Source organism: Macaca nemestrina, chromosome 2 (assembly GCF_043159975.1).
Source record: "Macaca nemestrina isolate mMacNem1 chromosome 2, mMacNem.hap1, whole genome shotgun sequence".
In the NCBI taxonomy this organism is placed as follows: domain Eukaryota; kingdom Metazoa; phylum Chordata; class Mammalia; order Primates; family Cercopithecidae; genus Macaca; species Macaca nemestrina.
Genome location: NC_092126.1, coordinates 146,346,058 through 146,371,688, shown reverse-complemented (window position 1 = coordinate 146,371,688; position 25,631 = coordinate 146,346,058). Strand labels below are relative to the sequence as shown.

The following is a 25,631-nucleotide window of genomic DNA, read 5'->3' as shown; positions in this document are numbered from 1 at the left end:
TTGCAACCAAAGCCATACACTTGCCTTTTCCTGAATGCTCAAAGACTATTGCTTCAAAATGGCTTTAAGAGATGATTTACATTAAGTTAGATAAATGAGAGGTAGTCCTAGGGGATCACAATTGGAAGAAGAACCAAAAACGTCTTTAGATTGTATAACAGATGGCTCTGCCTCCCACCCTCCCCAGTAAACACATTTTTTCCTATTTCTAGAAGAGGCATTTTGCCTGAGATTTTCCATTAAAATATAGTCTGGATTTTTGCTCAGAAATATTTCTTTCAGACATTGTCTTAGTCTGTTTGTGTTGCTATAGAGAAATACCTGAGGCTGGGCAATTTATAAAGAGTTTTATTTAGCTTGTGATCCTGTAGGCTATACAAGAAGCAGGGCGCTGCCACTTGGTTGGCTTCTGGTGAAGGCCTCAGGCTGCTTCCACTCAGGGTGGAAGGCAAAGGGGAGCCGGAGTGTGCAGAGGTCCCATGGTGACAGAGGGAGCAAGAGAGAGACTTAGGAGGTGCCAGGTTTTTCTTAACAACCAGCTCTCATGGGATCTAATAGAGCTGACATTCACTCATTACCTGGAGGATGGCACCAAGACATTCATGAGGAACCTTCCCCTATGACCCAAATGCTTCCCATTAGGCCTCACTTCCAGTGTTTGGGATCAGATTTCAACATCAGATTTGGAGGAGACAAACACCCAAACTATAGCAGTTATACTCTTGTGTGCCAGCAGTGCTGGCCAATTGTTCAAGATCCAAAACCTGTCCTTGCCTGCCTTGTCTTCTTTCCCCATTCATGGCCACCACTCTGCCTTTTTTGGGCTTCATTTCAGAATCCATAGTCAGTCCTCTCTCTTTTCCAAACCAGTTCTTCTGGAAAGGATCTCCAGTTAGTGAAATGATTCACTTGCTATTAAGTCCACTGTATTTTAAATATCCAAAGGAATGATACTTCTTACAATGATAGGTTAGGGGGGAATTTATTCTTTTACCTGTTTATTTGCTTTTGTTATTTTGCTTGGTTATTTTTTCCTTTTGTACATGGAAGAGTCAGATAGGTAAAAGCATAATTTTATAGGTGACCATTATCCAAATTTTGCTACATACTGGAATTATCTGGGGATCTTTAAAAACTACTGATATCTGGCACACACCCTGACTCGGACTTTCTGATTTAATTGATAAGGCATTGGACCTGGGCATTAGGATTTTTTTTGGAAGCACCATGGCATTTTTTATGTGCCCCGAAGTTTAGCAAACATTCTTCTAGCTATCAAGAATTCACTCTCTGGGGGCTGTGCTGAGAAAGGTCACTGTGCCAGGGGCTTTCTCATGGATCTGGCATAGGATGGGTTCATTAATTAACACTTCAATTAATTGAATTTTCATTGAGCCCTCCCTTCCTAGTTTAGGCCTCCAGGGCTCTGTAGGATTCAGATTGCATTCTGATTTAGTTTCCCAAGGTCTCCCTGCTTCAAAACAGAAGAAAACAAGCATCCCACCTCCCAAAAAAGAGCTGTTTACTAAATAGAGTGTAACTCAACTGGCAAACAAGAATGTTTTTTCAATGGCTTATTAAGTTACTCTAACATCGGCATTTACATGCAAATAATTAATGGACCAATTACAAATTATTTGGTTGTATTCATTAAAGCAGAACCACGATTTATTAAAGCGGGAACCAAAACAAATGATCTTATTGTGCAAATGCTACATAGTTGTTACAGAAAAACTAGAATATGGAAACTCAGCTTGTCTGCAAGAAAAGAAAAGAAAAAAAAAACTCTAGGCTTTTCTGTATCCATTCAGTGGAAAATATGACTAATTCAAGGTCAGCATTAATTTATGAATTTAAAAACTCTTGGGAGGAATTTACATCTGCTGCCTATACTCTTGGGCAAGCCAAGGTCAGGAAAAGGCTTTGTTTTTCACTTGCTTCTCTGCAGTGCATAGCAGCCTTGATGCCGTATTACCCCCTTCTCCCATAGCAAGTTATCTTGTTTCCGGGCTCCTGAGAAGTATGAATATGAAGACCTGAATTATTCAACAGAAGGTGACTCCATTGGGTAAGTTCAGCCAGAGACTTCCTGAAACTAGCACAACTGTTTTCCTTACTGTTTCCTTAGTAATCTCCATCCTAGGGCCGTGGTCAGGTGTCTGTAACAAAAGTCTCTGAGGGATGGATAGATGGATGGCTATACAATGAAGAAAATCTAGCAAAATGTTAGGCATAGAATGCAGATGGTGAGTCTAGGAGCACTGACTCTACCATTCGTTCAAATTTTCCGTATATCTGAAAACTTTTATGATGAAATATGAGAGGATAGGGGAGTGTCCTCATCTTACCCTGTTTTCTGAATTTAGACTCCTTGCATATGAATTAAAAGCAATGGACACTTTTAGTACGGTTTTAATAAATTTGGGCTGAGTTAATAATGATAACTAATTAGTAATAACTGATAAATAATGAACCAGGTACTACACTAAGTGATTAATTTACTGTATTTAATCCTCACATCAAACCTGAGAAGTAAGTGCTATTATTAGGAAGAAATTGAGGCTCAGAGAAGGAAATTGACTTGCCTGAGTGTCTGATTTTCAAAAGGTTAAGTTTGTTGACCTCATTATTCTTTTAATTGTGCCTCTAGAAAGATACACACATTTTAATTGTATAGCAGCTTGTGAATTATTACAAAGTAAGCACACCCATATAATCAGCATCCAGATCAGGAAACTGAATCTTTCCAGACCCTGAAAATTCCCTTCTTTCTCCCAATCACTACCCTCCTTGCCCCAAGTCATCTCCTTGGCTGACTTCTACCTCCATATATTCAATTTTCTAGACCTCATTCTTCTTGTGTTCACATTCTTGAGGCAAAGCTCTCTTTCTGTAAAGTAATAGCATTCTCATCCCAAAGACTTTCTGGTTAAAGAACAAGTTGAATAAGCCACTACTATATTGTGCAAGGTTGCTTTCTCCTTTGCCTACAGAGGGCTTTCAGGTAGCAGAATAAAATCACTGTAATGAGACAGAAATGGTGCCTGTGAGCAAAGGTATCATGTCTCCTTCGCTAGTGGGGCAAGCACCAGACTCTTGGAATTGTTCCGATCAAGGATGAGTTAAACCCTACATTTTAATTCTTCCTTTCGTTTATTCATTCATTAAATACTTAACCCTACATTTTAATTCTTCCTTTTGTTTATTCATTCATTAAATACTTAACATAGTACAGAGTACACAGAGCGTCAGGCAATTCGCATGTGTACTCAGTATGTCAACAGTCAGGTTAAAGATAAAAAGAGGAAAATAAAGATCTGATATCATTTTGATCAATGCTACTGGAATGTTTTGACAAGTTTCAGAAGTGGAAGCAAATATACATTTTCTACTTGCTCTGTAGCAGGAATAAGACTGAGCAATTTTTTTACATGACTCTGTTAATCCTCAATCCATCAACTGACTCACTCACTCACCCATCCAATAAATATCACTGCATTTCTTATGTGCCATGTGCTAAGGATACTGTTCAAACAAGACACGTATTTCCTGTTGACATATAACTTGCAGTATTAAGCATGCATTTTTTAACAAGGAGTGATAATGCCCCTAAGGGGGCAAAAATTGATTTTACAGGGGCAAAAATTTTTAGAATTTACAATGCTTTATGCCCTTTCAAGGAATCACATTGCAGAAATTGATATACAAATTGATATCTGTGGTATTTAAATCATAATGGGAGGGGAGAACAATTAGAGAAAAAAGTGTCAAAAATACTCCTTAGGGGCAGTATTGAAAAAAGAAATACTTGTCTAAGGAGGAAAGAAACAACATAAAAATGTCATGATTATTAGACTCAAAGAGGTACAGTAACCAATGAAAACAGGTAACTGTGAGTCCTGTATAAGTTGAGACTTGGGAGTGATCTTAGCTTGCCACCTGAAGGAATTCTTGGAGTAACAGCAACTTCGATTTACAGATGGGAAATAGGGCTTAGCCAGGTTCGGAACTACCCAGGATCTTCTATCCAGTAAGTCAGAGGCAAATCTGACTTCAAATCCAGGGCCCTGGAGGTTGGGTGCTACTCCACCTCCTCCTAATTTATAATCCCAGTGCTTCACGAGGCTGAGGAGGGAGGATCACTTGAAGCCAGGAGTTTGAGACAAGATAACATAGTGAGACCTCATCTCTCAAGAAATTTAAAAATTAGCCAGGCATGGTGGTGCACACTGTAGTTCCAGTTACTCAAGAGGCTAAGGCAGGAGGTTCGCTTGAGTCCTGGAGTTCGAGTTTGCAGTGAGCTACCTGCCACAGCATTCCACTTGGGTGGCAGAGTGAGACCCTGTCTCTTAAAAAAAAAAAAAAAAAAAGTAAAACTAAAATAAACCCAGGGCTCTTATCACATGATTTATGCCTAAGTGTGAGTGTGCTCTTTCTTCTTAGAAGCAATAGTACTAGGATCCTATCTCATTTGTCCTCTCTGGGCACCAAACAATGAACTAGGTCCCTCCTGCCTTTAAATCAATCAAGAGCTTTATGTCTAGATTTCCTGACATAATTGTGGAATTTATACAACTGCCTTGTAATAGTGAAAAGCTCTGATTAAGGAAAATCTATTTTTCTTGCCCAGGGAGTATGCTCAGACTCAGCTTTTATTGGGTCAGTATAAGCCCCGGGATGAAACTGTGCCTCTCATTTAAAGGTAACTCAAGTGCAGCACGAGACTTGTACTTTTGTCTTCTGTCCCTTGAGGCAAGCGCTCACCATGGCTACAGGTTTTCATGTTGATTTATCACTTTGGAAAGGTGTATCTATAGAATTCTCTCCTCCTATTAAATTCTGGCAAAATCTTCCTTCACAATCTCTTGCTAAGTTTTACTCCATAAAATCAGAAGTGTGGATCTTTCGCAGTTCATGGACTGCTGTCTTTTCACTTCAAGGATGTGAACTATTATCTGAAAGGGGTGGGTTTCCAGGCCTGCAGTCTGGTGGCAGAATTGCTGCCAAAGCAATTAGCTGAATGCGTGGCTGAAAAGCGAAAACGTGGCCTCAGGATGATGCTGTCCTCCATGTTTTCAGAGCAGGTATGGAAGCTGCATAAGACAGGATTGGTCCTTTGGGAACTTCCTGGCCAGCCCATCTTATATCTTTGCTTTTGGATACATTCCCAAATTTTCCTCTCATTGTCACCTCCACCACCACTCATGCCCTGGCTACTTCACCTTCTCCTAATTTACTGAGCCAAATTGGTACTGTGATGAACCCTGTTTTATAGACAATATAATCAAGACTTAGAAGAGTCAAGTACCTTGCAGTAGGCACACAGTAAGTGGTGGAATTTAAAGTTCTGTCTCCTACTAACGTCTCTGCTCTGAACCATTTATGTAAAACTGACTCCCTAACAGGGATGTAGATTTCAGATAGGACACACCATAATGGCTTCTGGCTTATTCATTTATTCATTTGTTCATTCATTCGTCCATTCAAATAAAAGCTTATTGTGACAAGCACTGTGTGACAAGTACTGTGCTGCAATTGTGAACCAAAGAATCAGGATACCAGCCCTTCATAGAGTTTATGTTTGGGGGTATGGCCACGGTGGGAGGATGGGGAGTAGAAAACAGTCAAGTGAATAATGAAATATTTACAAACAAATTTATAATTTATTTATAAATAAAAATTGCTATGCATGGACTGGGCGCAGTGGCTCATGCCTGTAATCCCAGCGTTTTGGGAGGCCAAGGTAGGCAGATCACGAGGTCAGAAGATAGAGACCATCCTGGCCAACATGGTGAAACCCCATCTCTACTAAAAATACAAAAAATTAGCCTGGCATGGTGGCACACACCTGTAGTCCCAGCTACTTGGGAGGCTGAGGCAGGAGAATCACTTGAATCTGGGAGGTAGAGGTTGCAATGAGCCAAGATTGCGTGACTGCACTCCAGCCTGGTGACAGAGTGAGACTCTGTCTAAAAATACATACATACATACATACATATATACATACATAAATGAAAAAAAATTTTTTTTAAATGCTAGGCATGAAACTCAGGGAATTAAAAAGAAAAAGAATGAAAAAGTAGAATAACAGCATGCTTAAGAGAGGGTGGAATAGAAAACACATCAAAGAGGAGGTGCTATCTTAAATTAAGACCTAAAGACAGAGAAGGAGCAGGCTGTAGGAAGGCCTTGGGAGTGCATTATTCCAGGCTGAGAGCAGCAGGTTCAAAGACCATGTGGTAAAAACTAACAAGGCTGCTCCAGAAACTGAAAGAAGATCAGCATAATGGTGTAGCGGGGGAGAAAAACACTGAATCATAGACAGCTGAGAAGGTCTTGAGAGGTATTTGTTATGGGTTGAATTGTGTCCTTTGAAAAGACATGTTGAAGTACTAACTCCCAGTACTTCAGAATGTGACTTTATTTGGAAATAGGGTATTTGCAGGAGTAATGCAGTTACAATGAGGTCATACTTGATTAGGGTAGGTTCTAATGCAATGTGACTAGTGTCCTCATGAAAAGAGAAAATAGAGACAAAGAGATGGACACAGGGAGAACGCCGTAAGATGCTGGAGACAGAGGGTGCCAGGATGCAGCTGTGAGCCAAAGAATGCCAAGAATTTTCAGCCACCCCAAAAGCAAGGAAGAGGCAAGGAAAGTTTCTACCCCTGAGTTTCAGATAGAGTATGGCCATGCTCTTGATTTGGGACTTCTAGCCTTAAGGACTGTGAAATAATACATGTATATGCTGTAAGCCCTTCCAGTTTGTGAAACTGTGTTACAGCAGCTCCAGGAAATTATTATAGTCTTGAAGACACCAGTAAGAAATGCAGATTTCATTCTAAGTGACTGAAGGCAAGCCAAGGCAGCAAAGGGAACACTGGAGATTTGTAGTAGCTGAGAGAAAAAAAGATGGTCGATTGGATTTAGGTTGTCACAGTACAAATGGAGCAAAAGGGCTAGTTAGGTTTTTTATATTGGAGTCAGTTTTCTACAGAAGACAGTGGAAAATACATGTAAACTACCACTAACCCACTCACAGTCACTTTGGGTAAGTTATTAAAACTGAACCTTAGATTTTCTCTGTAAACTATGAATCGTACAGAGTTGTTGTAAAAATTTACATCGTGCCTGGTACATAATTCACATCTAATAAAAATGAGCCATTCTTGCAAATATTACTACTATTTTAATCTCACTCCCACCAAAATCTAACAAGGCATGTTATAAAATATGGCCCCAAAAGCATGCCCCAAGTTGAATTTAGTGTCTGTTTGGCTCCAAATCTCTATTCTTCTTACTTTAAAAAAAGTTTGAATAATATGTAATTTCTGGTATTTGACTATTTTGACTAAGAAAAATAGCATTTTTACATGGTTTCACCTAATGCTATATTACATCTGCATGCAAAAAAAAGTACATTGTGAAATGAAGTATGATAAATGTTGATCTCTGGCATATTTACACTTAATTTAAGAACCTGAATTTTGCCAAACTCCTGACTTTTCCTGGACCCCATATCACTGTAATCACTAATCCTTGGTTTTATTTTAAATATACATATTTTTTTACACACAAACATATCTGTGAATTTGTTTTCAATCTTTATTAACATATTGAATGATCTATATGTACTTCTTCAACTTGCTTTTTCTTCTACTGAATATTATGTTTTGAAGATTCATCTATGCCCTTGCCTATATCTGTAATTCTTTCCTTTTACTGCTGTGTATTATTCCAGTGTCTGAATATACTGCAAATTTTAAATAATCCATTCTTCTGCCAATGGATATCATTTGCTGGATGAATTAAATAATTCCTCAAGGATTCTATTTCGTCTTTTTTACATATCTTTTTGTAATTGATATATAAATCACATACATCAAATTTGCCATTTTAAAATCTGTAAGTCAGTGGCTTTTAGTATTTCCAAAGTTATGCACCATCACTACTATCTAATTTTAGAACATTGCATCGCTGCAAAGAAAACCCCAGATTCATTAGCAGTCACTTCCCATTTTCATTTCACCTTAGTCCTGCCAACCACTAATCTACTGTCTTTATGGACTTGCCTATTTGGACATTTTATGTGAATTTTTTTTTAGTATCTAGCTACTTTCGCTTAGCAAAATGTTTTCAAGTATAATTCCTACTGTAGCATGCATCATTACATCATTCCTTTTTTACCATCAACTATTTCATTGTATGAATATATTACATTTTACTTGTTCACTCATTAGTTGATGAATAATTGGGTAATTTTCACTCTTTGGCTATTATAAATAATGGTGCTGTGAACACTTATGAACAAGTCTTGTGTGGACATATGCTTTTGATTCTCTTGGGTAGATACCTAAGAATAGATTTGCTGGGTCATCTGGTTATCCCATTTTTAACCTTTTGAAAAAATATAAAACTGTTTTCTAAAGCAACCGTTCCATGTGGCATTCCCACAGTGACATATGTGAATTATGATTTCTCCACATTCTTGTCAATACTTGTTATTATCTGTCTTTTGATTATAAACATGATCTTATTTTTATAATGGAATTATAATAAAATCTATTTTGCAAAGTTATTAAAAGGAGCATTTAAGATAATAGAAATAAAAGTACTTTCTAAATTACTGGTTAGCCTTGTTATACTGATGAAATCAAGGAAAGTCCATACAGACAGTATTTCTTTAGTGTGCCACAGACATACACAAAATATTTTAATGATTCAGTAAGACAAGCCCCTTTGAAATTCAATTCAATGCCAATATCATTTACAATTCCCATGAACTCTTGAAGTTAAAAGAACCCTAGTGTTTAAAGACTGTAACTCCTCCTTCTGCATTTCAGTGGTCTGCTTTTACCAGGTTCTCTGTGATGGGTGAGACTTTTTTTTTTTTTTTTTTTTTTTTTTAAGACAGAATCTTGTTCTGTTGCCCAGGCTGGAGTGCAGTGGCATGATCTCAACTCACTGCAACCTCCGCCTCCCAGGTTCAAGCAATTCTCTGCCTCAGTCTACCGAGTAGCTGGGATTACAGGCACCCGCCACCATGCCTGGCTAATTTTTCTATTTTTAGTAGAGATGGGGTTTCACCATGTTGGCCAGGCTGGTCTTGAACTCCTGACCTCGTGATCCAGTCGTCTTGGCCTCCCAAAGTCCTGGGATTACAGGCGTGAGCCACCACACCCGGCCAAGAGACTGGTTTTAAAGAAAGCACGGAGAACTTCATCAAGACATTTAGAAGAACTTCCTGATCGTAAGGTGAAAAGCACATCTTTTTCATGGATTCTGCACACTGTTCTAGTGACATTTTTTCAGAAACTCACATAAAGCCTTGCCAGAGGCTGGGGAATAAATGCCAGGATGAGGGTTTAGTGGAGAGTGGTATAGTCTACCCAGCTATTGTAGTCTCACTGTTCTCTGCTGTTCTGGGTACAATAAATTACCTCAACAGACATAGTCTATGGCCTTTGAGTATTTAGAATCCCAGATCTCATCTATAAGAATCAACCATCTGAAAGTTAATTTTAGAGGTCCATGAAGAGGAACCAAATTTTGCATCATTTGGCAAAGGGACAGTTAATTTTGGGGTGGGGGCAGCTGAGAGTTCCTCTCAGAAACATGAACGCACAGTGCAGTAAGAATTTGGATTTTCTCTTACTAGTTGCAGTCAAGCACAAAAATCACATCCTCTCTACCAAGTCTCTATTCTGATAACCTGCTTAACAATGTGAGTTTATGTGGCATTTGTTCACTTGATTTTGTTACAAAAAGAACAAAAACAGAAATAACAAGATCCATGATAGGTAGCACCTCCGAACAGCCAGTATGCCTTCTGAATCTTCAAAAACCGATTACACTGTGTTTTGTTGTACATGCTTTTATCTTTTTTTTTTTTTTTTTTTTTTTTTTTTTGCTGTGGCACAGCATATTGCTACAGCACTCAGACAACCTGCAGGCACTCAATGATGTTTACTGATTTGAATACAATTTTACCAATATTTTAAAACTGCCAACATGTCTATAAGCTTTTTCCAAATAAGACTTCTGGTTAAATTAAACTTTGGTATTTTTTATCCTTGTGAAAAGGGAGAGTTTTGCTGATGCAGATTCCCTAGCCTGGTATGGTTGCTCATAGCCCAGGAGCAGGAATAGCTAAAGCAAGATATAGACAAAGTCCTGTGTATCAAAATACAGTATGGGCTGGACATGGTGGCTCATGCCGGTAATCCCAGCACTTTGGGAGGATGAGGCGCACAGATCACCTGAGGTCAGGAGTTTGAGACCAGCCTGGCCAACATGGTGAAACCCCGTCTCTAATAAAAAAATACAAAAATTAGCTGGGCGTGGTTGCACACCCTTGTAATCTCAGCTTCTCAGGAGGCTGAGGCAGGAGAATCACTTGAACCCAGGAGGCAGAGTCTGTAGTGAGCTGAGATCGTGCCACTGCACTCCAGCCTGGGCAACAAGAGTGAAACTTCGTCTCAAAAAATAAAAATAAAATAAAATAAAATGGATTAATGACCTAGGCAGAAACTCTTGTTTAATCATGGAATCAGCATAAACAAGTAGATGATAAGCTCCAACCAGTTAAATTTTGGATACTGCTGCTGGGAACATTCCTTCCAAATACTATTTTCATCTTGCCCAGACTATTCTGGTGTGGGGAGGGGGGGAAAAGCAAAACATAACTCTGCTGAAGCTCAAATTTTTGCCATGTTGATTCAAACTGCAGACCATATTGGCCTACATCAGTAGTTCTTGCAATTTGGGGGGCCTATTAGTCAAAAGCAATAGACTTTCTCTTCTAAAGATATACATCTGCATGCCTAGTTGAATAATCTACACTAAAACACTCAGTTCCTGGGCTACCTTCCCTGCCAACCTCAGTTCCAAAGGAGAGTAAGCTTGTGCATTCCATCTCGGTAGAACAGGACCTCCTACTGCACAGATTCTAAGTATTTTATGGAACTGACCTAAAGTCTAATCCATGCAGCAATTGTTCTGGTAAACACAACATGAAAAACAAGTGCTTGCGGACCTTTACATTGAGACTGGTTTAGTAGTTAAACCTAGTCATTTGCCTTATTGATTGACTAATGGATAGATTTATTTTTGGAAGAGTTTCTGCCAAGTTCCTTGAATATGTTATGGTAGACACCCCCTTCTGTCTCAAGCTGCGCAATCAGACACACTGAGGTTCTAAAACAGCTTCTTAGTAGAACCAAAGATTGTCACTTTGCTAAAGTAGCCCTTTTGGGTTAGCCTGAACTGAGAGTTTAGAACCCTAGTTTTAGTTAAGAGGGTAGCTGCCTTCAAAAGTCAATCCATCAATAAATAAATAAAAGGGAGGAAAGAAGAAGAGATTAAAATCAGGAAGTGAAGAAGAGTGGGCCAAAAGAGGAGAGAACTCAAGTTGAGAGGTATGAATAATCATGCTTAAGATTACACAGCTGGCCTGGTGCCCTGTCCTCACATACTCCTCCAGACATTACCTGCAGCTCTGAAGAGCCATTCTGGTGTGTGCTGTAAATTTCTTTCCTCAAGCATCTGTGCCCCTTTCCTGATGATTTTCTCTGGCCACAGGAGCTTGTCTTGCCCATGGAAGCAACATTTCAGAAATGTTGGAAAGTTAACACCATGTATGAATTATCTATTATTCCATAAAAATTACCCCAATCATAGTAACTTAACAAATATTTATTATCTCACACTATTTATGAGGGTGGGAAATCTGGGAGAAACATAGTCAAATGATTCTATCTCAAATTCTCTCATGAGACTGCACCTTGAAGGGCTGGTCACAGCTACAGTTATCTGAATGTTGGACTGGGGCTGAAGGATCCACTTCCAAGATCACTGACTCAAGACGGTGGGCAGGAGGCCAATATGAGCCAAATGAGCCTCTGCATTTGGCTTCCTCAATGGCAGCTGGCAGGCCCCCAAGCTAGTGATCCAAGAGAGAAAGAAATGTAGAAGTCATGCTGTCTGTTACAACCTAGCCTCAGCAGTGACATCCTATCACCTCTGCCATATTCTGTTGGTTGCACAGACCAATCCTGATACATTAGGGGAACAGATTACACAAGGGCATAAATACCAAATACTATGAGGCAGAGATTTTTAAGGGTTATCTTGTTGGCTGGCTTCCACATGTCCCCAGAATTAGTCCTTATGTAATGAGAAATAGGAGTCATTGGATAATATCCCAGATTTTGTTCTTTACTGAGACAATTCCAAGTTGTGTCCTACAAAGCCCTTCATGTAGATCCTGGTGAACTGAAGTCCGAGCTACCAATAGTGGTAATAGTTATTGGTTATCTTCTGTTCCCCATTATCTTACCATGCTTCCTGGGATTATCTAACAACTGATAAGTGATCTCAAACTTATTCAGAAACACAAAGTAAGATAGCTAAAAAGGAGCAGACTTCAGAAACCAAGTCCCACATTCTGATTCTAAAGCCCATTATCTGAGCCACCACACACTTTTGGTACTAGGAGTGGGTTAAAAAGAGTTAGAAACATATGCCTACCATTCTTGTGCACTGTCTCCCAAGAAGTCCTGTTAGAGGAGCACCAGTTTCTCTCCTTAAACATCCTGAGGAGCAGGGCTCCTATGAACCCACATGTAGATGTTTAAAAGGCACTTTCCACCTTCCACAGTTGTAGACCCCTGGATTTGTGACTTGCAGGTGGATAATGTCCTTGTGGGATGATGCTTTACTCGGGGTGGACACAAGTATCTGCCAAGGTGCATGATTGGACAAGTAAAACATGGGCTGGATTGAAATCCCCTTTGGACTCTGTAGTTTGGGTAACTTACACAGTATCTTCATTGAGCAAAATTCCCCAGGTATGTTTTCTGCACTATTCTATGGTTAGAGCAATATTGTTAGTCCCCCTGTGCATGAAGAGTAAAGAGTCCAGTTCTTAATGCCTGACAGAGACGCCTACTATGAAAGGAAGGAAATTAGAGCATATGGAAGTTAAGTGTTCTTCCCCTTACTGCAAAGGCAGTAATTGGAAGAGCTGTCAGTTGAATTATGGAGGAAGCCAGGTGAACGGAAGTGCCTCCTGTGTCTATGGTTCTGAGCTTCCCTTGGGCCTACCATGATTTCTAAGCCTTCTGCACGCCCAGTAGTGGTCACTTCCGCCAGTGCCTAGGACTACTTTATAACTATATTATATATATATATATTTTACTAAAGCAATCAATCCTCTTGGTTATCGTCCTAATGTTCATTATTTCCCCTATCTGTTCCAAATGAAACCCTGTTTTTTTTTCTTTTTTCTTTTTTCCAGGTATCCATTCTCCTGCAGTTGCATCAGCCCTGTCAGGAGGGTTCTCTAAGTCAGTTATGACTGTCTCATTTCCTGAGACACTATTAGTTTGGGGGATTGGTATATACAAGATTCTAACAAAAGACTCCCTTAAACATGCAGAGAATATTTGGGAAAGTTTTCTCACTTTAAAAAGACACATAGGTAGAAATGTCAATGGATCCGTCAGTTCATGGTCATTTCTGGATGTAACACCTGATACTCCCACAAATACCCAACAGTAAGAGAAGTTAGCTGAAGGACACATAGCAGTGGAAGAGTGGAAAGAGGGCAATAACCTGCATATGCATTCTCATGACATTGGAATGTGGAATCAACCACCCCCCAGAACACCCTATGATGTTCCCATTACATAAGAAAATGCATTTCCTTAATAGCTGTGTTTTCCTCTTGCCAAAGATTTATCGACAGAGTCACCAGCTGTGACACCCCTGGATTTCCACATATTGTATTCTATTTTTACTTACTTGTCATACTGCCAACAACTAGATATATACTCTGTAAAGACAAGGAGTGGGTCTTCAACTATATATTCCCTATAAAATTAAGGGCCCTGTTCATTAGAGCTCCTGAATAAGTGGAATAACCACAACCACTGAATTCTAACTCACACTTTAAAGGGACTTTTTCAGGTGAAATGAAACACTTGAATTCTAGGTGGGACCTTGGAAATGTTATTTCTGAGTCTCTGTTTCCTCATCTAAGAAATGGGAGACAGTAAACACAGTGGTTAAAAACACAAGATACGGAATTACCCAGACATGGGTTCAAATCTTGATTCTATAATACTGTAACAGGGCAAGTTTCTTCACTTCTCCATGCCACAGTTTTCTCATGTGTAGAATTAGGCAATAGTACATATCTCAAAATGTGGTTGTAAGGCTTCAGTGAGATTGTATATTTAAAGTATTCACACTTTTGGCTGGGCGCCGTGACTCACACCTGTAATCCCACCATTTTGGAAGGCTGAAGAAGGCAGATTACTTGAAATCAGGAGTTCAAGACCAGCCTGGCTAATATGTTGAAACCCTGTCTCTACTAAAAATACAAAAAATTAGCCAGGTGTGGTGGTGTGTGCCTGTGGTCCCAGCTACTCGGGGGGGCTGAGACAGGAGAATCACTTGACCTGGGAGGCAGAGGTTGTAGTAAGCCAAGGTTGTGCCACTGCACTCCAGCCTTGGTAAAAGAGTGAGACTCCATCTCAAAAAACAAACAAACAAACAAACAAACAAAAAAAAAATATTTAGCCTTTTCTATGTCACATTTTAAATACTCAACTGATAAATCACTGGTTGGTTTGCTGTATGAGCATGGTAAAATGTACAACATAACATCTACCATGTGGTAGGAATGTAGTAAATCAGTAAGCAAAAAATTGCAGATATGAGTCTTGGCTATGAGGCTGAGATGGCACAGCTCCTATTACCCTTTGGAATTAGGGAAAGTTGGCAGTTGAACGCAGGCCATGGCAGTATCTCTTACCAGTGGGAATTAAATATTGATTTCATTTTCACTTCATTGAGTCTCCTATTGATTTCAACAAGGAAGATGACAGTCAAACACTAAACAGACACTCAGTAAATAACAGGAAAGTTTGCTTTTCCTTCAGGATTGGGGTTTCCTCTGGATTGCCAGAGCCCTTTTGTGAGGCTACACAGCATATTGGAGATCCTGGCTTGCTCCTTGGGGCCACAGGCATAGAGATGAATTAGCCATCATAGTTGTCCTGAAGGACCTAAGATTCTCTAAACACTGCTTTAGTTGTGTCCCAGAGATTCTGGTGCATTGTGGTCCCCGTTTTCATTGGTTTCAAAGAACTTATTTATTTCTGCCTTAATATTGTTATTTACCCAGTAGTCATTCAGGAGCAGGTTGTTCAGTTTCCATGTATTTGTGCGGTTTTGAGTGAGTTTCTTAATTCCGAGTTCTAATTTGCTTGCACTGTGGTCTAAGAGAATGTTTGTTATGATTTCTGTTCTTTTGCATTTGCTGAGGAATGTTTCACTTCAGATGATGTGGTCAATTTTAGAATAAGTGCGATGTGGTCCTGAGAAGAATGTATATTCTGCTGATGTGTGATGGAGAGTTCTGTAGATATCTATTAGGTCTGCTGGGACCAGAGTGGAGTTTGAGTCCTGAATATCCTTGTTAATTTTCTGTCCTGTTGATCTGTCTAATACTGACAGTGGGGTGTTAAAGTCTCCCATTATTATTGTGTGGGAATCCAAGTCTCTTTGTACGTCTCTAAGAACGTGCTTTATGAATCTGGGTGCTCCTGTATTGGGTGCATATGTATTTAGGGGAGTCAGCTCTTCTTGTTGCATTGATCCCTTTACCATTATGTAATGCCCTTCTTTGTCTTTTTGTTGTTGTCGTTGTTGTTGTTGTTTTTAAATCTTCGTTGGTTTAAAGTCTGTTTTATCAGACACTAGGATGGCAACCTCTGTTTTGTTTTTTTTTTTTTTTTTTCTTTCCATTTGCTTGGTAAATATTCCCCCATGCCCTTATAGCACGAAATGCCCACAGGATAAATCAGGAAAGATCTAAAATTGACACCCTAACATCACAATTAAAAGAACTAGAGAAACAAGAGCAAACAAATTCAAAAGCTAGCGGAAGACAAGAAATAACGAAGAGCAGAACTGAAGGAGATAGAGACACAAAAATCCCTTCAAAAAATCAATGAATCTAGGAGCTGGTTTTTTGAAAAGATTAATAAAATAGATAAACTGCTAGCCAGAATAATAAAGAAGACAAGAGAGAAGAATCAAATAGACACAATAAAAAATGATAAAGGGGATATCCACCACTGATCCCACAGAAATACAAACTACCATCAGATAATACTATAAATATCTCTACGCAAATAAACCAGAAAGTCTAGAAGAAATGGATAAACTCCTGGACACATACACCCTTTGAAACTAAACCAGGAAAAAGTTGAATCCCTGAATAGACCAATAACAAGTTCTAAAATTGAGGCAGTAATTAATAAGCTACCAACCGAAAAAAGCCCATAACCAGAGAGATTCACAGCCAAATTAATTCTACCAGAGATACAAAGAGGTGCTGGTACCATTCCTTCTGAAACTCTTCCGAACAATAGAAAAAGAAGGACTCCTCCCTAACTCATTTTACGAGGCCAGCATTATCCTGATACCAAAACCTGGAAGAGACATAACAAAAAAGGAAAATTTCAGTCCAACATCCCTGATGAACATCTACACAAAAATCCTCAATAAAATACTGGCAAACCAAATCCAGCAGCACACTCAGTAAACTAGGTATTGATGGAACATGTCTCAAAATAATAAGAGCTATTTATGGCAAACCCACAGATAATAACATACTGAATGGGTAAAAGTTGGAAGCATTCCCTTTGAAAACTAGCACAAGACAAGGACGCCCTCTCTCCCCACTCCTATTCAAGGTAGTATTGGAGGTTCTACCCAGGGCAATCAGGCAAGAGAAAGAAACAAAGCGTATTCAAATAGGAAGAGAGGAAGTCAAATTGTCTCTGTTTGCAGATTACATGATCCTCTATTTAGAAAACCTCATCTTCTCAGCCTAAAATCTCCTTAAGCTGATAAGCAACTTCAGCAAAGTCTCAGGATACAAAATCAATATGCAAAAATCACAAGCATTCCTATATACCTATAATAGACAGAGAGCCAAATCATAGTGAACTCCCATTGACAACTGCTATAAGAGAATTAAATACCTAGGAATACAACTTACAAGGGATGTGAAGGACCCCTTGAAGGAGAACTACAAATGGCTGCTCAAAAAAATAAGAGAGGACACAAACAAATGGAAAAACATCCCATGCTCATGGATAAGAAGAATCAATATTGTGAAAATGACCATACTGCCCAAACTAATCTACAGATTCATTGCTATCCCCATCAAGCTACCAATGACTTTCTTCACAGAATAAGAAAAAATTACTTTAAATTTCACATGGAACCAAAATAGAGCCCTCATAGCCAAGACAATCCTAAGCAAAAAGAACACAGCTGGAGGCATCATGCTACCTGACTTCAAACTATACTACAAGGCTACAGTAACCAAAACAGTATGGTAGTGGTGCCAAAACAGAGATATAGACCAATGGAACAGAAAAAAAAGGCCTCAAATATAATGTCACACATCTACAACCATCTGATATTTGACAAACCTGACAAAAACAAGCAACGGGGAAAAGATTCCCTATTTAATAAATGGTGTTGGGAAAACTGGCTAGCCAGTTGCAGAAAACTGAAACTGGACCTCTTCCTTATACCTTATACAAAAATTAACTCAAGATGGATTAAAGACTTAAACATAAGACCTGAAACATAAAAACCCTAGAAGAAAACCTAGTCAATACCATTTAGGACATAGGCATGGGCAAAGACTTCATGACTAAAACAACAAAAGCAATTGCAACAAAAGCCAAAATTGACAAATCAGATCTAATTAAACTAAAGAGCTTCTGCACAGCAGAAGAAACTATCATCAGAGTGAACAGGCAACCTACAGAATGGGAGAAAATTTTTGTAACCTATCCATCTGACAAAGGGCTAATATCCAGAATCTACAAAGAAACAATTGTACAAGAAAAAAACAAATAGCCCCACCAAAAAGTAGGTGAAAGATAAGAACAGACACTTCTCAAAAGAAGACATTTATGTGGCCAACAAACATGTGAAAAAAAAAAGCCCATCAACACTGATCATTAGAGAAATGCAAATCAAAACCACAATGAGCTACCATCTTACACCAGTTATAATGGTGATCATTAAAAAGTTAGCCAACAACAGATGCTGGAGAGAATGTGGAGAAATAGGAACACTTTTACACTGTTGGTAGGAGTATAAACTAGTTCAACCTTTTTGGAAGACAGTGTGGCAATTCCTCAAGGATCTATAACCAGAAATACCATTTGACCCAGCAACCCCATTGCTAGGTATATACCCAAAGGATTATAAATCATTCTACTATAAAGACACATGCACATATATGTTTATTTCAGCACTGTTCACAATAGCAAAGTCTTGGAACCAACCCAAATGCCCATCAATGATAGACTAGATAGAGAAAATGTGGCACATATACACCATAGGGAACACTATGCAGCCATATAAAGGATGAGTTCATGTCCCTTGCAGGGACATGGATGAAGCTGGAAACCATCATTCTCAGCAAACTAACACAGGAACAGAAAACTAAACACCGCATGTTATCACTTATAATTGGGAGTTGAACAATGAGAACACATGGACACAGGGAGGGGAACATCACACACCGGGGCCTGTTGTGGGGTGGGGAGCTAGAGGAGGGATAGCATTAGGAGAAATACCTAATGTAGATGACGAGTTGATGTGTGCAGCAAACCACCATGGCACATGTATACCTATGTCACAAACCTACACGTTCTGCACGTCCCAAAACTTAAAGTATAAAATTAAATATATAAAATGTTGAACTGACAAAAAAAAAAGAAAAGAAACTAACAGCCAGTAGTCTTCTGAGTTAAAACAACAACAACAACAACAGCTTATTTGTTCACCAGGTTGAGTCTTTTGAGAATGGCCATAATTTTTCAGTCATGCCAGGAGCGGTCGTTCTTTGGACAGGGCTGGTAGGGGTGCCAGGATCAAGGGTTTGATTAGACATTGAGGATCGAGAGTAGAAACAATAAAAACAATATCTTAAGTCAGGTTGATCAACCTTGAGCAAAATGCAAAGGTGTTTATGCATTCAGGGAATCATACAGGCAGTGGGCTAGGAACCAAGTTATGAGAACTAAGGAGAGTCTGTGAAAAAGCTATGGAGCAAGAATATTTGACGATAAGTGTTCATTAAGAGTCTCTATAATGTTAATGACCTTGACCTAATAATTCTACTTGAGACTCTCTCCTAAACAAATAAAGAATTTCTGCCTGTATAACAAACTTCCCTTGCAGTATCTCCTTGCTATGCCAAACCCCAAAACTTGAATGGATGTGTGAATAGACAGTTGGCTTGGTAGGTGAATAGATGGATTCTTTCATTTCAAAGTGCCTCTTAAGAACCAGAAGCTATCATAAAGTTTCCTTCAACAAACATTAACTGAAACCTATCATGTGTCAGTAATTAGGCTACACACTGGAGATGTATTAATTCACTGCAATAGTCATTTGATGACTAATAGGAGCTTGGCACCATTCTAGACAATAAGACGTTTATAATACAGGGCTCTCAAACTTTACCACAAAATATTTTTGAAAGATTCTTGTCAAATATTCAGTTTCCAGACTTCCACACCCCACTGACAACATTAGACAGATCGAAACAGATAACTAACAAAAAAGTTCTTAAGTTTGACACCTGACTAATTAGATATCTACACAACATGCTACCCAACAATTACAGAATGTGGGTTCTTCCCACCCCAATACTCTAAGATTGACCATGTGCAATGTCATTAAGCAAGTCTCAATAAATTAAAAAAAAATTAATCATAACAAGCATATTCTCAGATCACAGTGGAATAAAAATAGAAATCAATACTAGAGGAACTCTCAAAACCACACAATTACACGAATTGTCCTGAATAAATTTTGAGTGAACAACAAAATTAGGGCAGAAATAAAAAAAATTATTTGAAAAAAATGAAAATGCAGACACAACATACCAAAACCTCTGATACGTGGCAAAAGCAGTGTTTAGAGGAAAGTTTATAGTGCTAAATGCCTACATCAAAAAGAAAGATCTCAAATTGACAATTTACCCTTGCATCTAAAGAGACTATAAAAACCAGAACAAACTAAACACAAAGCTAGCGGAAGAAAAAAAAATAACTAAAAGCAGAGCAGAAATAAATAAAACTGAGATCCCAAAAATCATACATAGGATCAATGAAGTTTTGAAAAGTTGGTTCTTTGAAAGTGTAAACAATAGACCACTAGTTGGATTAACAAGGTAAAAAGAAGACTCAAATGAGCAAAATCAGAAATAGTGAAAGGGACATGACAACCAATTCCACAGAAATACAAAAGATCCTCAGAGACTATTATGAACACCTTTATAAACGCAAACAAGAAAATCTAGAGAAAATTAATAAGTTCCTGAAAATACACAACCTTCCAAGATTTAATCAGGAAGAAACTGAAATCCTGAACAGACCAGTAATGAGTTCTATAATTGAATTAGTAATAAAAAATCTACCAACCGAAAAAGGCCCTGGACCATATGGATTAACAGCTGAATCCCACCAGATGTACAAAGAAGAGCTGGTACCAATCCTACTGAAACTGTACCACAAAACTAAGGAGGAGGGATTTCTCTCTAACTTATTCTGTGAAACCAGTAGTATACTTATACTAAAATCTGGCAAAGATGCAACAAAAAAATAAAACAATGGGTCATAATCCCTGATTAACATATATGTAGCAATTATCAACAAACTACCAGCAAACTGAAACCAGCAGCACATCAAAAAGTTAATTCAACACAATAAAATGGGCTTTATTTCTGGCATGCAAGTTTAGTTCAACATACACAAGTCAATAAATGTGATTTACCACATAAACAGAACAACAACAACAAAAAAACATGCAATCATCTCAATAGACGCAGGAAACACATTTGATAATATTTAACATCTTTTCATGATAAAAACTCTAAAAAACTAGGCTTCAAAGGAACACTCCTCAAAATAATGAGTCTTTTATGACAAACCCATAGCCAATATCATACTAAAACAGCAACAGATTGAAGTATTCCCCCTAAGAACTGGAACAAGACAAGGATGTCTACTCTCTCACTCCCATTCAATTTAACACTGGAAGTCCTAGCCAGAGCCATCAGGAAAGACAAAGAAATAAAAGGTATCCAAACAGGAAAAGAGGAAATCAAATCATTTCTCTTCACTGATGATATGATTCTACATGTTGGAAACTGTATAGACTCCATAAAAAAGACTCCTAGATCGAACAAACAACTTCAGTAAAGTTTTAGGATACAAAATCAATGTAAAAAAATCAGTAGCATTTCTATACACCAATAACATTCAAGCTGAAAGCAAAATCAAGAATATAATCCCATTTACAATAGCCACAAAAGAATAAAATACCTACGAATACTTGTAACCAAGGAGGTGAAAGATCTCTAGAAAGAGAATTATAAAAAATTGCTGAAATAAATCATAGAAAACAAAAACAAATGAAAAAATGTCCAATTTTTATGGATTGGAAGAATGGATATTGTTAAAATGTTCATACTGCTCAAAGCAATGTATGGATTCAATGCTATTCCTATCAAATTACCAACATCATTTTTCACAGAATTAGAAAAAACAATTCTAAAATTTTTATAGAACTAAAAAGAGTCACAACAGACAAAGAAATCTGAAGTAAAAAGAACAAAGCCAGATGCATCACATCACCTGACTTCAAACTATAAGGCCACAGTAACCAAAACAACATGGTACTGTTAAGAAAAAAAAAAAGGCACATAAACCAATAAAATATAAGAAACTCAGAGGAAAAGCCACACACCTACAATCAACTTATGTTTGACAATGTTGATAAAAATAAACAATAGGGAAAGGACTTCCTATTCAATAAATGGTGCTGAGAAAATTAGCTAACCATATGCAGAAGCGTAAAACTAGACCTCTACCTCTCACCACATACAAAAGTTAACTCAAGATAAATTAAAAACCGAAATGTTAAAACCTCCAACTATAAAAATCTCAGAAGAAAATCTAGGAAATACTCTCCTGGACATCAGCTTAGGCAATGAATTTATGACTAAGTCCTCAAAAGCAAACAAAAACAAAAACTGTCAGTTAAGAACTAATTAAACTAAAGAGCTTTTGCCCAGCAAAAGAAACTACCAATGGATTAAACAGACAACTTACAAAATTGGAGAAAGTATTTGTAAACTAAGCATTCAACAATGGACTGATATCCATAATCTAGAAGAAACTTAAATCAACACAAAAAAAAAATATTAAAAAGTGGGCAAAGAACATGAACAGACACTTCTTAAAATAAGGCATGCAAGCAGTCAATAAGTACAGGAAAAAAAGCTTTATATCACCAGTTAGTGGGTAGACACTAATCAAAACCACTATGTGATACCTTCTCACACCAGTCAGATGGCTGTTATTAAAAGGTCAAAAAATAACAGATGTTGGCAAGATTGCAGAGAAAAGGGGACACTTATACACTGTTGGCATGATTAGTTCAGACATTGTGGAAAGTAGTTTGGAGATTTCTCAAAGAACTAAAGATAGAACTACCATTCAACCCAGTAATCCCATTACTGGGTATCTACCCAAAGAAAAATAAATCATGCTATCAAAAAGACACATGTATGCATATGTTTATCACAGTATTATTCACAGTAGCACAGACTTAAATTAATTCTGGTGCCCATCAGTGGTGGATTGGATTAAAAAATACAGTACATATATGCCATGGAATACTATGCAGCCATAAAAAAGAACAAAATCATTTCTTTTGTAGAAACATGGATGCATCTGGAGGCTATTATCCTAAGTGAATTAATACAGAAATAAAAAACCAAATATCACATGTTCTCACTTATAAGTGGGAGCTAATCATGGATACACATGGACATAAAGATGAAAACAATAGTCACTGAGGAATCAAAAAGTGGGGAGGACGAGAGGAGGAAAAGGACTGAACAACTTCCCACAGGGTACTGTGTTCCTTATTTGGGTGATGGAGTCAGTAGAAACCCCAACCTCAGCATCATTCAATATACCCCTGTAACAAACCTGCACATGTACCCACTAAATAATTCATTCATACATGCATACATATGAACATAAAAATGTAAAAATTCCATTCCCAGCTAGGCTCTGTGATGGATGTCTATAATCCCAGCTACTTGAGAACAGGAGCTACCTGAAGCAGGAGGATCACTTGAGTCTAGGAGTTTGAAACCAGCCTGAGTAATACAGGGAGACCCCATGCCCCGCAAAACAAATCAGTATCCTATACTCCATTCCTAAAGATTTGGATTCAGTTCATCTGGACTGGAACCCAATACACTGTATTTTTAACACCAGAGAATTCTGACACCTGTGTCCCATAGACTTTCTTTGAGGATCAGTGAATAGTGATTGAGAGTATCATCTGAATTCACTTAGGGCTCATGCTGAATTCTCAGATCCAGCACCCTCCTAGTCTCCATGATCTCTCTAGGAGCAAGATAGAAGAAGAGGGGCTTTTTGTGGCACCCACTGGAACTTATTAGCTTGAAAAAGCATTAACAACAAAACCCAGAAACCTATGTTGAGAGATTAAACCATAGTTATCCTCAAAGTCTTGAAATTGCATAACGTCCTCAATTTTTCTCAAAGTCCTATTTCCTGGAATCCTTCTTCTCCCCATCCCTGCATTTCCATATCTGTCCTTAATCCCTACTATATCCCGACCCACCTATATGCTAATACAACAGTGACCATGCCAGTCACAAAGGTAAAATTTGATGACTAGTTTTTCTAAAACAGTCTCTTGTTGAGATCTTGAAGATTTCCTCTCGTTTCTTAATGTCTTTTTTTGATGATATCATTGTCAGGAAAGTACATCCCTTGTAGTCTTCCCAGGTTTGCTCATTTCCCTCAAATTTAAATGATGCATACTTTTAAAAAGTGCATTTATTATTTAAGTGCTATTAGCCCTGGCCTTTGAGCCACATGATGGAATACAGCAGGAGTGTACACTTCTACCAGCTCAGAGATGCCTGCTTACCAGTCTGCATTAAAGTCCAGCCTAGCAAATCAGAGTGCACATTGCTAGCAAAACTTACTTCCATATTTCTTGTAGGTTCCGTTTGTTACAAGCAACCAGGAAGCCTGGTTTCAAGGATTAATTAGGGACCTGGGGAGAGGAAATAGGCAATTTCACTAAGGAAAAAATTTTTCTGTATATCAATTGACCCTTCTCCTTTTCTGATCTTTTTGTTGAAAGGCACAATGGGAGACAACTGATGATAGTACGTTATCATGGAGTCATGGGAGACTATAAGAAGGAAATGCAGTAAGTTGGAGAAAAAAGAAAAGAAATATGAATGTCTTCATTAGCTCAGCCTGCTGTAATAAAATACCATAGACTAAATACAACAGAAATTGCTTGAACAACAGAAATTTCTTTTTCCTAGTTCTGAAGGCTGAGAAGTCTAAGATCAAGGTGCTGGCCTATCCATACAAGAGTCTTTCTGTCTGGAGGACAGCTGCCTTCTTGCTGCATCCTTACATGCAGAGAGAAAGAAAAGGAGAGAGGAGAAGAGAGAGCACTAGCTCTCGATTGTTTCCCTTCTTTTAAGAATACTAATCCCATCATAAGGGGCACAGCTTTATTACCTCATCAAACCCTAAGTACCTCCCAAAGACCTCATCTCAAAAACAGTATACATTGGGGGTTAGGGCTTTGACGTACAAATTTCAGAGACACAGCTCAGTTCATAGCCATGAATTTCACAGGCCATTCTGCCACCTACCAGTCTGTGACCTTGACATGTTACTTAATTCTTTCAGTCTTCTACAAATCTGGAGAAATGAACTTGAGACGAAGTGAAAGTGTTCTGGAAGTCTTGGGATGTAGACACAGATGTAACTACATCATAAATTTGTGGAAAAATATAAGTGTGGATGTGGGGAGAATGTCAGCGGGTAGAGGCATAAACTGACCTCTGGAGGTAGGGGGGAGGGCAGGTGTCATAGCCCTACAAGGCAGTAGCAATGGGTCTGTAAATGGAAACGTAAGCATAGAGAAGATGGTACATGTGGAAGTACAAAGAAACATCTGAAGTTCCTGGGAGAATTGTTGAAACAGAAAAAGAAGAGCAGGAACCTTTGACTGCTGTTCATTGCCTGTTTTTAGTTTATTCAAACTGTAGACTTCCTCCCTCTACCCTGAGTTGACTGCATTTGTACTTAGAGAAAAGATGATATAGAATGACACAGGATTCAAATTACTAGATTTAAAAAGGCAAGGTCCAGTCATATTGCAATGATTTTGATCAGAAAGAGCCAGCCTATTCCACATTTTCCCCTTCTTTCCGGGTTAGACAAAGATTTCAGAGGCTACGGTCTAACACAAACCTGAACAGGCCTATGAACCTCCAAAATGAGCTGGGAGAAAGGGCAGCTGGAACCATATATCAGTCACTTTCCAGGGTAAAGCCCAAGGGAGAGTGAGATTCTGAGTTCCACACTCCAACACAGAGAAGGAACAACAGAATAGAACTGTCCATGTGGCATGTGGAGACAGGGCTCAAGGGACTTCATCTGCCT

The 25,631-nt window shown here is 38.4% G+C and overlaps 1 protein-coding gene and 1 long non-coding RNA gene across 14 annotated transcripts in view; one reads left to right on the top strand and one right to left on the bottom strand.

The window, feature by feature from the left end:
* The window catches only part of LOC105477634 (glutamate metabotropic receptor 7), an 898,220-nt gene that overhangs the window by 193,153 nt on the left and 679,436 nt on the right, over window positions 1-25,631 (bottom strand). The window lies entirely within an intron of this gene.
* The window catches only part of LOC105477633 (uncharacterized), a 438,407-nt gene that overhangs the window by 410,192 nt on the left and 2,584 nt on the right, over window positions 1-25,631 (top strand). For 2 of the 5 annotated variants that reach the window (XR_003017095.2, XR_984843.3), the window contains one exon: window positions 24,307-24,375. The exons of 1 other annotated variant lie outside the window; for it this stretch is intronic. This is a non-coding gene — a long non-coding RNA (uncharacterized lncRNA). Of the gene's footprint in view, window positions 1-1,990; window positions 2,069-24,306; window positions 24,376-25,631 lie in introns of all 5 variants that reach the window. 2 more of the 5 variants (XR_011620208.1, XR_011620209.1) reach the window with 2 other exon arrangements.